Raw genomic sequence first — 15421 nt, 5'->3', positions numbered from 1 at the left:
TGAAGCACAGAGGGGGCTGCCACCTACCGCAGCACAGTTCTCTCTCCAGGCGGGAGACGTTACTTTCTTTGTGGCAGCTCCATTCCTTCTCATGGGGGGGAGACACAGTCATGGCCCATCTTAAAAGCATAACTCTCAACTCACACGCTTTTGGCGGGTGTCACCCGCCTTGTAAAGGGCTGACTCACCTGCCAAGCCTCCTGCACGCCCATTCATTCCAATGGGTGTCTCACCCGCAAAAAACAAAATCAGCTGATTTCACCCGCCTTTGCAACACAAATGGTTGAGAGCTATGTAAAAGGGCAATACACGTGGTAGCGACACATCCCCTTAAAGGGGCATTACACATGGGAGGGTTACTACACAACAGAGACTAAGAATGCCCGCTTTATTTTAGTGATGATCTGCAGCACTTCCGGCCGGTCACTTTCCATATGTGTGTACTTTTTATGAGCGCCACCTGTTTCCTGATGCCAAAGCCCTCGATGGAGGAGCATTTTATTATTGCTGTCTCTTGTTAAGTGTGCTTTGCTGGTTGGTGTCTCTTCTCTGCGCATGCGTGTTTGATCGGAGCGTGCCTAGTTTTTTGTGTCTGTTCACTGAGCATCTCTATCATCTCCGCATGCGTTATTGATTCTATTTTGGGATCCTTTCTCTTGGAGGAACACCTTATTTGGCAGTGTCCTTTGTAGCTAGAGTGGGGCATGCGCTGTCGCAGTCCCCTATTGCGTATGCGCTCTGATATTAAGGGCCTTATTCACAGAACGTTTTTCTATGGGATTGCACCATTATAAAATGCTTCTGTGAAACAGGCCTTAAGTCTTGCACGTTTTGAGCCGGAGCAGGTGGAGTGCACGTGTTCATTCTCCTATCTCCTGGCCGCTTCCTGTGTCTCATTTGCGTGCAAACTTTAGAGGAATGCATGCAGCATCATTTCATATTGGTGAGTAACGGGGCCGCCCCACTCTCCTTTTGAAGTGAAGAAGTAATCTATTTTTAGGTCAACTGTTAAATTGTCTCTGCCTTATCTTTTCGAATGTCTTAGTGCTCTCCTGTATCTCAGTGGTGGGAATAGAAAACAATTGGTGGGGGATCCCACAAAGGCCGGTGTGGGGGCGGAGTTTAGGGGGTGAGGGGCAGTGCCCGAGTTGAGGAGGTGAGGAGGCAGGGTTAAGGGGGTGGCGCTGGCAGTTGACCTCTGATCAAAGGAAATGTCCAAAATAATAGTTTAAAATGGCACTATTTCTTTCATGCTGCTTCTTGTCCAAACTATATATCAATTCCACTTTAAACCACTTCCATGGCACTGGCGATGATTTACTTCAATGTGGATAATAGTTTTGACCAGTGTTGCTGAGTAAATATTCTTAAAAATGCACAATTTGCATTCCATTTTATAAAAAAAAGAAAACCTTGGGTACTATTCAAACAGGGTGATTTCTGTTCGTCATAAGCAATGTTTACTTTTACTTGAACCACACACAGCACAGCTCATGCAGCTCCCCTCTGAAAGCAGTTAGGTGGCTGGATCGTGGTGATGTTAATAGTTTAGTTTAGTTTATTATTTGTATAGCGCCGCCTGGCCCTGTGGCATCAATGCGCTTGGCATGGTTACAAAATTGCAAAAATTGTACAAACAGGATCAGTAAATAGGCATTACAGGTAGAAAAGACATTATGTAAACAATTACTAGTAGTATAGACATTATAAAGTATTTACATGGTTTGTAGTTGTACAGATTGTGCAGGCAGTATATGGGCATTAGCAAAGGTTGTTGAGAACATTGTTGTTGCGTTATGGTTCAGCAATATATAGAGGAGGTTGCACAGAATAAAATATATACATTTGTGTGGCTAAGTAGTTAGTAGTAAGTTGGCGTTTTAGGCTTCTTTGGCAAGTATGAAAACCAGAAAAGATTGTCCAGAGAACAAAATCATTTATAACAATGTATCAAAATGTATTTGAAGTGATACAAAAATTAGAAAATAGTAAATTAATTACAATTTATTAAACACTAATCAATTTAACATAGCAGCAGAGCAGCAAAAATTGCCTAAAACAGGCTAAAACCTCATTCACACTTGCCATTCATAGTGCAACATTCAATCACGACTCAACATACAGTGACAGACATCCAAAATGCTAAAAGACAAAAAGACTATACTAAAAACAGGTGAGGAGAGAAAATATATTACTACTCCCCACAACAGCATTCATTATTATTGTAATTGCCAAACACATAATAGAGCTTATTAGCACAACATCTATTATAAGGGCGGATCAGAAAAGAAAAATGCAAAGATCACATCCCTAAAAGTTTTTCTCGACCAGTTTCGACGTATGGTGTTGGTTGACACAACGTCTTCTTCAGGAGATGGAAGTACCCATACTGTAAAAAATACAGAAACATAGCTATAGACTAATACATAACAAACCCTTAAAAATGCTGGCAGATTGCCAGATAAAAACAATGCTGAAGAGTCTAGAAGCCCCAAATGTATTACTTACCTACACAGTTAGGGATCAAGTGTACCATCATGTGACTAAGTCCTCAAAGAACCCTGAACCCCAGGAGTGCACCCCCGAGCAAGGGTTTAGTGACACCCTAACAAGACCCGTGCTGAGTGGAAGAAAACTGACCAAGCCCCGGCGAACCCGTGCAAATGTCCACGAAAACCAATAGCCCAACCAGTGTGGTTTGTGGAATCACTAACCTGGTGAGCAACAAGCTGCTGTAAACAACAGAGGGGGGAGTAATTCAGTCGTCTGCCGAGGTTTGAGCGCTGTGTCCCAAAACAAGACAGAGTCAAATAGGGCCCAATTGTATAACGCAAGATCTGGTCTACAAGTAGCCCATGATGAAAGAAAAAAATATATATACAATTGAAAACAGAGTACATGAACTCTTACCTGGTTAGATCTATACCACGCTCCAGAATTTCCCAAGCGTCGTCTCCTAAATGTGGATCGGCAGAATGGAAGCCGCCGAAATAATCATAGCAGTACACTCCTATAGAAAAAGAGAGAGAGAAACGATCAGACGTTCCCGTTAATGCGGTACTCCTTAATGAAGAAGGAAAGGCTAAGTACTACAATCTGAAACGGTGCGCTGCAAGTGCACCGCCACGACCCTAGAACTAAACAATTAAATGGGGAATCCCCATTAACTTAAGAGGCAGATTCATTATGTGACTAAAACAGTAGACCCCAGGTCGGGAATGGACCGTAAGTGCGTCGCCTGAAACAACAGTGTACACGATGCTAAAGAGTGCAGGGCTCGGCGCTCCAGTAACAGAGCCAAACACAGTATCGACTCTGTGCATGAGCCTGCAAGGGCCAGAAAGCCTCTGCCCGCTAAACTGAGTTGCCCCATGCCAGCAATGGAGTCTTACCGTGTCAAGGAAAATGTAGATTCATAGAAGAGCGTATTCGCTCGCTCTTCGTCTTGCGGCGAAAAAGTCGTGAAGACGCCGCGCCTGCGTGAAGAGAACCTGCAGGGGAACTAGGGTGACCGCCTCCAGGTTTGTTGGGAGGGTTTAAAGAAGGCAGCATACCAAGGACCACGCATGCGGAGAGGGTTTGCATGCAAATAACTAGGGAGCCCCAGCTGCTGGACGTGCCTGACGGGGGTGTGTCCCAGAAGACCATGTGGGCCCTAGAAGAGGCACGTCCCCTGTCAATGAATGCAGCGGACCAATGCAGACGGGCACATGACTGCCCAATAAAAGTCCCGAGTCCTGCTACTATAGAGGGGCATCTTTCCCCATTCATTCCTTGCCCATCTGGTGGCGACCTGCCACTCATGCTCCTCTTTAGTTACAATAGTTGACTTTTGAGAGTACTAGTGCTCTGGCTAGAGTAGTGCAGTTAGAGGTCGAGAGGTAAGGTCTGCTGGTATTGAGGAGCTTACATGTGTAAGCGGTGGCGGAAGAGATGGTGTTGATTTGTCTGGTCAGTGTAAGGGAGGAGTCAAGGTAAATCCCAAGAGTTTTAACGCTGTTGGAGACAGAGATGTTGTTGCCATCAATGGTGAATGTCTGGTAAAGGTTTTCGAGGTTGTTGAGTCTGGATTGGGAACCTAGTAGAAGAAGCTTGGTCTTGTCGTCATTGAGGCAGAGTCCGTGTTTGGCTATCCATTCTTGGATAATGGAATAAATATTGTTGAGTACTGTGTTGTCGGTGGAGTAGTCGCCTGTTAGTGGGATGAGTATTTGAGTGTCATCTGCGTAATTCGTGTAGATGACAACCAAATGGTCCAGTATGTCGAAGAGAGGTTTCGTAAACACATTGTATAATGTGGGCGGAAACACAGGAGCCCTGGGGGACGCCACATGTAACGGGGGCTGGTTCGGCGGCGACCGTGGGAGCAAAGACCCTCATGGATCTATTATTCAGGAAGGACTAAATCCAAGCATTGGTCTTGTCAGAAAATTTAGCTGCTAAGGCTAGATGTTTGCAAAGAATATCGTGGTTTATCAAGTCAAAAGCGGCGAAAGGTCGAGGAGGAGAAGAAGGGCAAGTTTGCCATTGTCTTTAAAGTTGTCCATTTGTGTCTTGAGGTCGATCAAGGCCGTCTCTGTGCCGTGTATGGGGCAGAAGCCTGATTTTTTAGTCCTAACAAGTTATTTTTCTCTAGGTGGTTCTGAATCTGCAAGTAGGCAGCTATGTCGAGGATTTTTAGGGGGAAGGGCACAGTAGTAATGGGAATGTAATTGGTGGGGACGCTAGGGTCTAGAGTGGGTTTCTTGATGTTAGGAAAGATTTCATATTCTAATGTCATTTTCCCTCCATGTGCCAACCCCCAACCTTTTTGCTGCTGTTTTATACCCTAAACTAAACTTTGCCAGAGAAGCACAGCCCTCAGCTGCACTCCTCTGGGCTTTCGCTCACTTTTTATGGGGAAACTGACATGCCCTTAAGACAGTCAGTACTGGGAGACTTTGTTTCCTTAGTCCTTTCCTCATGTTGCAACTCTTGTGCAACATGTAACAGGTGTACAATGTAACTTACCTTACAGTACACTTGGGTCTCTAGTCTTTCCAAAGGCCCTAGAAACTCTCGCTGGTCTTTTTATGAACTGTGCAGCTGTGTCATGGACGGGACTGGTGGCAGCTTTCGTTTGCATATATTTTTAACCCTGTCTTGCCATGTTAACCGCGTTAACCGCGTTTGGCACGAATAGGTGGCCTGGCTCCAAAATGGCCATGCCACGAGGTTCTTTGTCCTGTCCTTTGGCCATCTTGCCCCTTCACCTTCCCCAGGTCGAGCTGACCCGGGTTAGTCCTTATTTGGTCATGCACTTTCCCGCGAAACCCAATGCTTTCGCGGGCTTCTGCATGCCTGGTGTGTGTGCCTCCAGGATGTGCGCTGGGATATCTGTTCCCAATACACATCCTGGTGCCAGAGAGTCTAGAGTGTCCTGAATGCCTGGGACCACTCTGGTCTGTTATTGGTCCACATACGGAGTGAGTGTTTGTGAGCAGATCTCCCATTGGGCCCTCCCCGTTTTGGCGCAAAGGGAACTTTGGATAAGAGGAGGCTGGAAACACCACTACCATGTCGATCTCCTGAGTTCACACGAAGGATAATGAGCCAAGTATCCTGCAACAAGAAGCCGAGTCGAGAAACCGCTGGTGACCCGCTGGAAGGTTTGGCACCCTGAGCTCGCTGTCGTCCTGTGGGACCCCTCTGCATCTGATCGTCCTAGAAGGTCTGCAAAGACACTTCGACCCCTTGGAATAGTGGGACCAACTATTCTCGGCACCTTCATCAAACCCTGCAAGTAAGCCTCTTCGAAAGTGTACCTGGGCTAACAAGTGGGCTGACCAGCTTACACGGGACGTTTGCTCTGTCACCGCTGCCGTTTTGAGGAGGCCCTCAAAACTTGGCATACTGCTAGCTCGGTCCACGGCACCCTCACACCGAATTTCGTACACTTGGCGTTCCCAGGTCTGAAGTGAGACGAGTGTACCCGGACCGGAGTAAACGCGGTTGTCGTGTTGCCCTGCTGTGGCAACGACCTGTGCATGTTCGCTGCATTTGTGACCCCCTTTCCCCTGAAGCCTGCTGCAGTGGAACTGGGCCAATTCCTCTACCCTGAGTGGAGAAATCGCCACTGTCCCGTTTGGGAATCCTCGCTGCATCTCAGGAACTACACTGTGTCAAGACGTCCAGATTGTCGCATTCGAACCTGCCAGCAAAGTGGACTGTACTGGCGAAGTCTGGGTCTGCCTGCATCAGGGACCGGTGGGTAATCCTTACCCCAACTGGTGGCCCCTAGCGCAGGAGCCAATTTTTACGCACAAAGTGGCCCCGAGGACCTCTTTCCTTTCCACAGCTATTGTGAAATAGCAACTCCATCCCGAACTCTCCAACTGCCTCTGTCCTCCAGTGGAGGTCCAGTTTGAATAGTGGGAACTTGTTCTTCATCACCTTACCCACCTTCCTGAGCTGCTAGAGACCCTTGAAGAGACCCTATTTTGTCCATTGGCACAAGCACGTGCATGTACTATTGAGCATAAGGCTCCTCTCTTCGTAGGGCTTGGACTGCCTCTTAAGTAGGTGTATTCTCGATGTGGAACTGGGTCTAAAGATTATCTGCACTGCCTGTTTTCCTCCCCATCTAGGTGGTCTACATATTTTGTGCTTTTAACCCCTTAGAACCCATTGGTCTTGTATATATATTGTGTTGATTATGATGTATTGGTTTATTCTAGTGTTACTGTGATTCTTTACTATGGTCTATGTTACAAAGGCCTTGTAATAAATGTGTCTATATTTTTAATATAACACCTGTCTGGAGTAATTCATAAGCATCCTTACTTTGTGTGCTCATTGAGGTCTTTCAGTCACCCTCACCCCTTTTGTGACTTAGTCTTGACCGCTGCCATAACTACCCTGATTGGTCTGGCTTGTCCAGAGGTTACCCTGTTCCAAGAAACTAGGCTGGCCTTCTGAGCCTCTGCCCCTCCAGGTCAGAGTTCAGAAATCCTTCTTAACAAATTCGTGGCAGCGGTGGGATAGGACTGAAGGTATCCAGTGTTGCACACTAGTGAAGGCATTTTTGAGTTATTTCTACCAGGACACATAGTGAATTGTTGTAGTATAACTTTTTAAAGGCCATAGTCCTATCTAGCAGTATGGAAACAAGTAACTTGTTAACTTTAAATGCTTCTAGATCCAACGCATTACGAAAGATGTGTGCTGGGAGAGGTGTCTCCTCTCAAGGCTCAAAAGTAGAAATGATCCAAAGAATCATGGACTGGCAAGAAGCTCAGCTTAGAGCTATAGCTTCTGAGGACAGTGCAGAAGGAGGTGGGGCTGCTCTCACTGGTAGAACTGATGCTTCTGCCGCTGCCCTGATTCACAGCAACCATGAGGGTCTAATGTTTCCTCTGCCAGTGCTGATGGGGAGGACATACTTGAATTCAAGAAGCAAGAACTGCTATCTAGGCAGAAGGAGCTTGAGTTCAATATGGCCAAACTAAAGATAGAGCAGGCAGAAAAACAGAAAGACAGGGATCATCAGTTGGAACTGGCCAAGCCTCAAGTTGCCAATGGATCTAAGGGTCCTGGACATGGGTCTGGGGCCTCCTCTCATCCAAGGTTTCCAAAAGATCTGCTCAGTGTGTATGAGGAAAAGAATGACATTATGGACTGGCTGAATACATTTGAGTATGCATGTGAAGTTCAACAAGTTGACAATGCTGATAAAATTGCCTGGTTACTTAGCAGACTGCCCCATTCTGGCTGCAGTGCCATTATGGAAATGTCAAAAGCTGAGAGAGCAGATTTTGAAATGTTGAAGCAGTCTCTCAATCTTAAAGTTTGGAAAGACTCCTGCCCAATATTTAAAAAGATTCAGAGAGTATAAGAAGAAAGAAGGTGGTACTTGGACATCTTATGTAACCGAATCCTTAAAAAACTTGACTGGCTGGGTTGAAGGTTATAAGGTTTCTACCTTTGAAGGCATGATAAGTCTTGTCATGCTGGAACATATTTTTTCATCTACTTCCCCTGAGCTTAAGCAGCATTTGGCAGATTCAAAGGAGATAGATCCTAAGAAACTAGCCATTGCAGCAGATTTGTGGGTGTCACATCGAGTGTCCCACAAGGACAAGACTCACCCTGGTAAGCAGGAGGAAGGGAAAAAGTCCAAAGATAAGGAGGGTGGGGAAACTGATAAATCATCCTCCCAAAAGGGCCACAAAAAGAAACATAAGGGTAAGACACAAGAGAACTCACAGGGTAGTGGAGGTCAGCCTCCAAAACAGAACTCTGGTTATAGTAAGCCTCCCTGTGTAAACAGACCCAATGGATCTTGTTTTGCTTGTGGAGCAACTGACCACGTGAAGGGGTATCCCAGATGTAAGGTCAAAACCTTGGGGGTCCACTCTGCTAATCTGGCCTTCTCCTCCTATGAGGAAGAAGAGATTACAGGAGCATCCTTCTCCTCAGACTCCTTCCCCAGTGGGATAGAAGCTGAGGTAGTTTTAGTTTCCCTGGGTTCCTGGGAGCCTAAAGTCTCAGAGGCCTATGCTAGGATTCCAGATAACATCAAGCACTATTTTAAAGACAGTGTGCTGATCAATGGAGTGGATACTCCAGCTCTTAGGGATAGTGGGTGCAGTCAAACTGTAGTGGATCCTACCTTGGTAGACCCAGAGGAAGTTGCCAGAGCTACTCTGATGCCCACTAAGTTGGCTGATGGCCCACCTCTCATGTTCCCAGTAATACCTGTAAATCTTACTATCAATGGTATAGCAGTCAGGATTCCAGTGAGCATCCAGAGGAGTGTCCCAGGAAAGGTCTTGTTGGGCAATGATCTCAGAGCTTTGGGGCTTGTGGGAGATACTGCTGACATACCCTGCACAAGGTCTCAAACAAGGGCAGTACTGGCCAACACTAATACACTGCCCCAGCCAAAGGGGAAACCCAAGGCTAAAGGAGTCAGAAAACCAAAAAGAGGGAAAGAGAATATTCCCCCTAACTCACCTACCACTGAGGAGGAGGTAGTTGGTCCATCACCAGGACCTGGCGAGGAGGTGGTGATACCTGAAGTGTTTGACCCCCATGACCATCCTGAACTAAATGATTTGTTAGTAGAAGGTGGTCCTGACAGGGAAGAATTCAGTAAAGGCCAACGTGAGTGCCCCTCTCTGGAAGGCCTAAGGAGACAGGCCTGCTCCCAGCTTGAGGGTGAACCTCCTGGGAAGCATCAGATTTATTGGGAAGGTGGGCTCCTGTATAGTGAGCCCACAGAGTCTACAGAAGGAGACCATAGGAGGTTGGTGGTTCCCCTTGCTGTAAGACCCTTCCTCCTGCCTTGGCGCATGAAGTGCCCCTTGCTGGTCACTTTGGAATTAAGAGGACCAAGCAAAGGTTGTCCATGCACTTCTACTGGCCCAAGTTGGGGGTGCAAGTAGAAAGTCACTGCAGGAGTTGTGCCTCCTGCCAGTTATCTGGTAAGAGTGCCTCAACAGTCCAAGCTCCATTTGTATCACTCCCAGTTGTGGGGGTACCATTTGAGAGGGTAGGGATCGACATTGTTGGTCCCCTTGACCCCCAAACATCCTCAGGCAATAGGTTTATCCTGGTGCTGGTCGACCATGCCACCAGGTATCCTGAGGCCATCCCATTGAAAACTGTGACTGCCAAGTCAGTTGCAAAAGCTTTACTTGGCATCTTTACTAGGGTTGGCTTCCCTAAAGAAGTTGTGTCTGACAGAGGCAGCACCTTTATGTCTAAGTATATGCAGGCTATGTGGAAGGAATGTGGGGTCACCTATAAGTTTTCTTCCGCATACCACCCCCAGACCAATGGTCTGGGTAAAAGGTTTAACAGGACCTTGAAAAGTATGATTGGGGCTCTGGAAGAACCTCAAAGAAGAAAATGGGATCTTCTTTTACCATGCTTACTGTTTGCCTACAGAGAGGTACCACAAGAGGGTGTTGGCTTCAGCCCCTTTGAACTTCTGTTTGGTGACCCTGTACGGGGACCCTCAGCCATAGTCAAGGAGGGATGGGAGATGCCCATTCCCCCCATTACTACCAACATAGTAGACTATGTGCTGGGGCTCAGAAAAAGGATGGTACTCCTGATGGGTCTGGCCAGTGACAAGTTGAAGGCAGGACAAGCTCTGGTGAAACATTGGTATGATCAGAAAGCTTTCCTCATCAACTTCACACCGGGCCAGAAAGTCCTGATCATGAATCCCATAAGGCCTCAAGCTTTACTGGACAAATGGTAAGGCCCTTACACAGTGGTGGAGTCACTGGGTGAGGTCAACTATTTAGTGGACCTTGGAAGGCCTGGACAGGCTCCAAAAGTGTTCCATGTAAATAGGCTGAAGACTTTCATCCCAAGAGTTGAAATCGCAGCACTGTAATTAGCTTCAGATGTTGAGGAAGAGGAATCTGAACCTCTTCCTGACCTATTCCAAAGCAGTCCTTCAGATAGCTCCATTCAGGATGTCCGAGTGGCCCCTCATCTGACTTCTGATCAACAGGTTGAGGTGAACATTTTGCTGAGGCAGCTTTCCCCCTTGTTTTCACAGTGTCTGGTTTGACACCTTGGTGCAAACATAACATAGACACAGGAGACAGTGTACCTACCAAAAGTAGGGGATACCGAATGTCAGACAAAGTAAGGTCTTACATTAAGACCAAGGTCAACAAATTGTTGGATCTTGGGGTCATTGAACCCTCCAGTAGTCCTTGGCCCAGTCCTGTGGTTTTGGTTCCAAAATCAGGTACTTCTGAATTGAGGTTCTGTGTGGATTACAGGGCTCTGAATGTTGTCACCAAGACAGATGCCCACCCCTTTCCTAGAACAGATGAGCTGGTGGATACCTTGGCTGCCTCCAAGTACCTGAGCACGTTTGACCTCAATGCAGGCTATTGGCAAATAGCCCTTGCAGAACATGCCATGGAGAAGACAGCTTTCTCAACTCCAGAGGGCCTTTACCAGTTCAGATTAATGCCTTTTGGGTTGAAGAATGCACCTGCCACTTTCCAGAGGCTTGTGAATCATGTGTTGAATGGGTTGGATGAATTCTGTCTTGCATATCTGGATGATATAGCAATTTTCAGTGCCACCTGGGAAGACCATGTGAAACACCTTAAGATTGTGTTACAGGCTCTTCAGAAGGCCCACTTGACCATAAAGGCCAGTCAGTGCCAGATTGGACAAGGATCAGTGGTCTACCTTGGACATGAAGTAGGTGGAGGGAGGTTACAGCCTCTACCCAGTAAAGTACAAGCAGTACAAAACTGGCCTACCGCCACTACACAGACCCAAGTGAGAGCCTTCTTAGGACTCACTGGCTACTACCAAAATGTAATGGCAGACTATGGTACCATAGCTGCCCCTCTGACTGCTCTCACCACTCCAAAGAAACCCAGGAAGGTAACTTGGAGCGACGAGTGTGAGAAGGCCTTCAACGGCTTAAAAGACTCCTTGTGCCAGGCCCCTGTTCTCAGGGCCCCTGATTACCAAAGACCTTTTAATGTGCAGGCAGATGCCTCTGACACTGGGATAGGAGCTGTACTATCGCAAGTAGATGAGAAGGGTAAGGAACACCCTATTGGTTTCATTAGTCGCCAGCTTAAGGACAGAGAGCTCAGATAGTTCACAGTAGAGAAAGAATGTTTCTCTGTTGTGTGGGCCCTACGGAAGCTGAGGCCCTACCTCTATGGGACCCACTTCACTGTGGAAACTGACATAAGCCCTTAAAGTGGCTAATGAACATGAATGGAGAGAATCCAAAGTTGCTTAGGTGGTCCATAAGTCTGCAAGGCTTTGACTTCACTATTGAGCATAGGCCAGGTGTCCAACATAGCAATGCTGATGGGTTGTCCAGAATGTTTAACCGACCTGAACAAGAAACTCATCCAGGGTTGATTAGTTCCCCTTGTCCTTAGTCTGGGAGGGGCGAGTGTTAGGAAAGATTTCATATTCAAATGTAATTTTCCCTCCACGTGTCAACCCCCAAACCTTTTGCTGCTGTTTTACACCCTGAACTAAACTTTGCCAGAGAAGCACAGCCCTCAGCTGCACTCCTCTGGGCTTTCACTCACTTTTTATGGGGAAACTGACATGCCCTTAAGACAGTCAGTACTGGGAGACTTTGTTTCCCTTAGTCCTTTCCTTATGTTGCAACTCTTGTGCAACATGTAACAGGTGTACAATGTAACTTACCTTACAGTACACTTGGGTCTCTAGTCTTTCCAAAGGCCCTAGAAACTCTCGCTGGACTTTTTATGAACTGTGCAGCTGTGTCATGGACGGGACTGGTGGCAGCTTTCGTTTACATATATTTTTATCCCTTTCTTGCCATGTTAACCGGGTTAACCGCATTTGGCACAAATAGGTGGCCTGGCTCCAAAATGGCCATGCCACGAGGTTCTTTGTCCTGTCCTTTGGCCATCTTGCCCCTTCACCTTCCCCAGGTCGAGCTGACCCGGGTTAGTCCTTATTTGGTCATGCACTTTCCCGCGAAACCCAATGTTTTCGCAGGCTTCTGCATGCCTGGTGTGTGTGCCTCCAGGATGTGGGCTGGGATGTCTGTTCCCAATAAACATCCTGGGTGCCAGAGAGTCTAGAGTGTCCTGAATGCCTGGGACTACTGTGGTCCGTGATTTGTCCACATATGGAGTGAGTGTTTGTGAGCAGATCTCCCATTGGGCCCTTTCCATTTTGGCGCGAAGGGAACTTTGGATAAGAGGAGGATGGAAACACCACTACCATGTCGATCTCCTAAGTTCACACAAACAAAGGATAAGGAGCCAAGTATCCTGCAACAAGAAGCCGAGTCGAGGAACCGCTGGTGACCCGCTGGAAGGTTTGGCACCCTGAGCCCGCTGTCGTCCTGTGGGACCCCTCTGCATCTGATCGTCCTAGAAGGTCTGCGAAGACGCTTTGACCCCTTGGAATAGTAGGACCAACTATTCTCTGCACCTTCATCAAACCCGGCAAGTAAGCCTCTTCGGAAGTGTCTCTGGGCCAGCCAGTGGGCTGACCAGCTTACACGGGACGTTTGCTTTGTCACCGCCGCTGTTTCGAGGAGGCCCTCCAAACTTGGCATACTGCTAGCTCTTTGTCCACGGCACCCTCACACTGAATTTCGTACACTTGGCTTTCCCAGGTCTGAAGTGAGACGAGTGTACCCGGACAGGAGTAATCGCGGTTGCTGTGTTGCCCTACTGTGGCAAAGATCTGTGCACGTTTGCTGCATTTGTGACCCCCTTCCCCCTGAAGCCTGCTGCAGTGGAACTGGGCCGATTCATCTACCCTGAGCGGAGAAATTGCCACTGTCCCGTTTGGGCATCCTCGCTGCATCTCGGGAACTACACAGTGTCGAGACATCCTGATTGTTGCATTCGAACCTGCCAACGAAGTGAACTGTACTGGCGAAGTCTGGGTCTGCCTGCATCGGGGACCGGTGAGTAATCCATACCCCAACCGGTAGCCCCTAGCGCAGGAGCCCATTTTTACACACAAAGTGGCCCCAAGAGCCCCTTTCCTTTCCACAGCTATTGTGAAATAGCGACTCCATCCCGAACTCTCCATCTGCCTCTGCCCTCAAGTCGAGGTCCTGCTTGAATAGTGGGAACTTGTTCTTCATAGCCAGCTGCTAGAGACCCTTGAAGAGACCCTATTTTGTCCATTTGCACAAGCGCGTGTATGTACTATTGAGCATAAGGCTCCTCTCTTCGTAGGGCTTGGACTGCCTCTTAAGTAGGTGTATTCCCGATGTGGAACTGGGTCTAAAGATTACCTGCACTGCCTGTTTTCCTCCCCATCTAGGTGGTCTACATATTGTGTGCTTTTATCTCCTTAGACCCCATCGGCCTTGTATATATATTGTATTGATTGTGATGTGTTGGTTTACTTTAGTGTTACTGTGATTCTTTGCTATGGTCTATGTTACAAAGGCCTTGTAATAAATGTGTCTATATTGTTAATATAACACCTGTCTGGAGTAATTCACAAGTGTCCTTACTTTGTGTGCTCATTGAGGTTTTTCAGTCACCCTCACCCCTCTTGAGACTTAGTCTTGACCGCCGCCATAGCTACCCTGATTGGTTTGGCTTGTCCAGAGGTTACCCTGTTCCAAGAAACTATGCTGGCCTTCTGAACCTCTGCCCCTCCAGGTCAGAGTTCAGAAATCCTTCTTAACACTTGAGTAGAGGTAAAACCCATGAATCCTTTAAGTTATTAGGTACTATACTGGATGTGAAGGATGAATTTATAAGAGAGGTGATGAAAGCGGCAAGATCTTTTGCCGCGTCTTTGATAACTGGAGCTGGGCAGATGTCACCTTGACATTTGGAGGTTTTAGGAGAGTTTATTATATCTTTAACCTCCTTGGTAGTGATGGTGGAGAATTTCGAATAGGTTGTTATTGTCCATTCGTATGGTGTGGGTGGGTGAGATGGGATTGTCTGCGAAGGTGAGGCTTTCTTTCTTTGACTCAATTTTGGATTGTAGCATAGCAATTTTGCCAAGGATGCTTCTTGTATGTTGGTGCACCAAGAGATGTCTTTGGTGCATGTGTCTGGGATGGGAGATGGGGACTCAAGGTCTCTCAGGATGTTGAAAAGCTCTTTGGTGTTGGATTTGGCTTTCCTAATTCTCTCGTTATACATGTTTTTTTTTGTTTGGATGATTGCTGACTTGTAGATGTTGGAAGCTGAGGAATAGGATGTTTTATTGTTAGTGGAGGTAGACTGTTTCCACGCTGATTCGGCTTGTCTTTTATTTTTACGGAGGGTTTTTAGTTCAGGTGTGAACCGAGAGTTGAGGTGCGCACATGATTTGGATTTCTGTAATTTGAGTGGTGCTACAGTATTAATGGCCTTAAGACTGGTTGTGTTATAAAGGTCTACTAATTACGTGGGGTTGGTACTGGTAGGTGTGAAGTCGATGATGGGTTGGAGTAAAGGGATGAGTTTCTTGACTGTGATGTTTTTGCTATTCCTTGTGAATGTGGGTGGAGCCTCAGGAAGGGATGCAGGTGTTTGTTATCTTTGTCGATGGTGAAGGTGATGAGGTGGTGGTCAGTCCAGGCACAAGATATGTTGGATAGGATGGTGGTGTTGCAGTTGAGGTCTGCTATCCAATCGAGGGTGCAGCCTTTGTTGTGTGTGGTTTGAGAGATGTGGTGGGTGAGTCCTAATTCTGAGATAGTATTTGCGACTGTGCTTGCTTTGTCGTCTTTCTCGTCATTGTAGCCCAGGTTGAAGTTGCCTAGAATAAGTATCTGTGAATTGGGTTTGGTGTTATTGGAGAGCAGGAGAGCTATGTCGTCGTTAAATGAGGATATGGGGCCCGGCGGTCTGTAGATAAGATGGATGGTGATTGTGCTTGTGTTAGTTGTGGATAGTCTGATGGTAAGTAATTCTGCAGATGGGAGAGTTTG

The 15421-nt window shown here is 47.0% G+C and overlaps 1 pseudogene; it reads left to right on the top strand.

The window, feature by feature from the left end:
* The first annotated feature begins 812 nt into the window (after positions 1-812).
* Positions 813-15421, top strand: part of LOC138511241 (zinc finger protein 84-like) — a 109185-nt pseudogene continuing 94576 nt past the window's right edge.

This window comes from Ambystoma mexicanum, chromosome 6p (genome assembly GCF_040938575.1).
Source record: "Ambystoma mexicanum isolate Mex_15411 chromosome 6p, UKY_AmexF1_1, whole genome shotgun sequence".
NCBI classification, from domain to species: domain Eukaryota; kingdom Metazoa; phylum Chordata; class Amphibia; order Caudata; family Ambystomatidae; genus Ambystoma; species Ambystoma mexicanum.
This window is presented reverse-complemented; position numbering and strand designations above follow the sequence as displayed.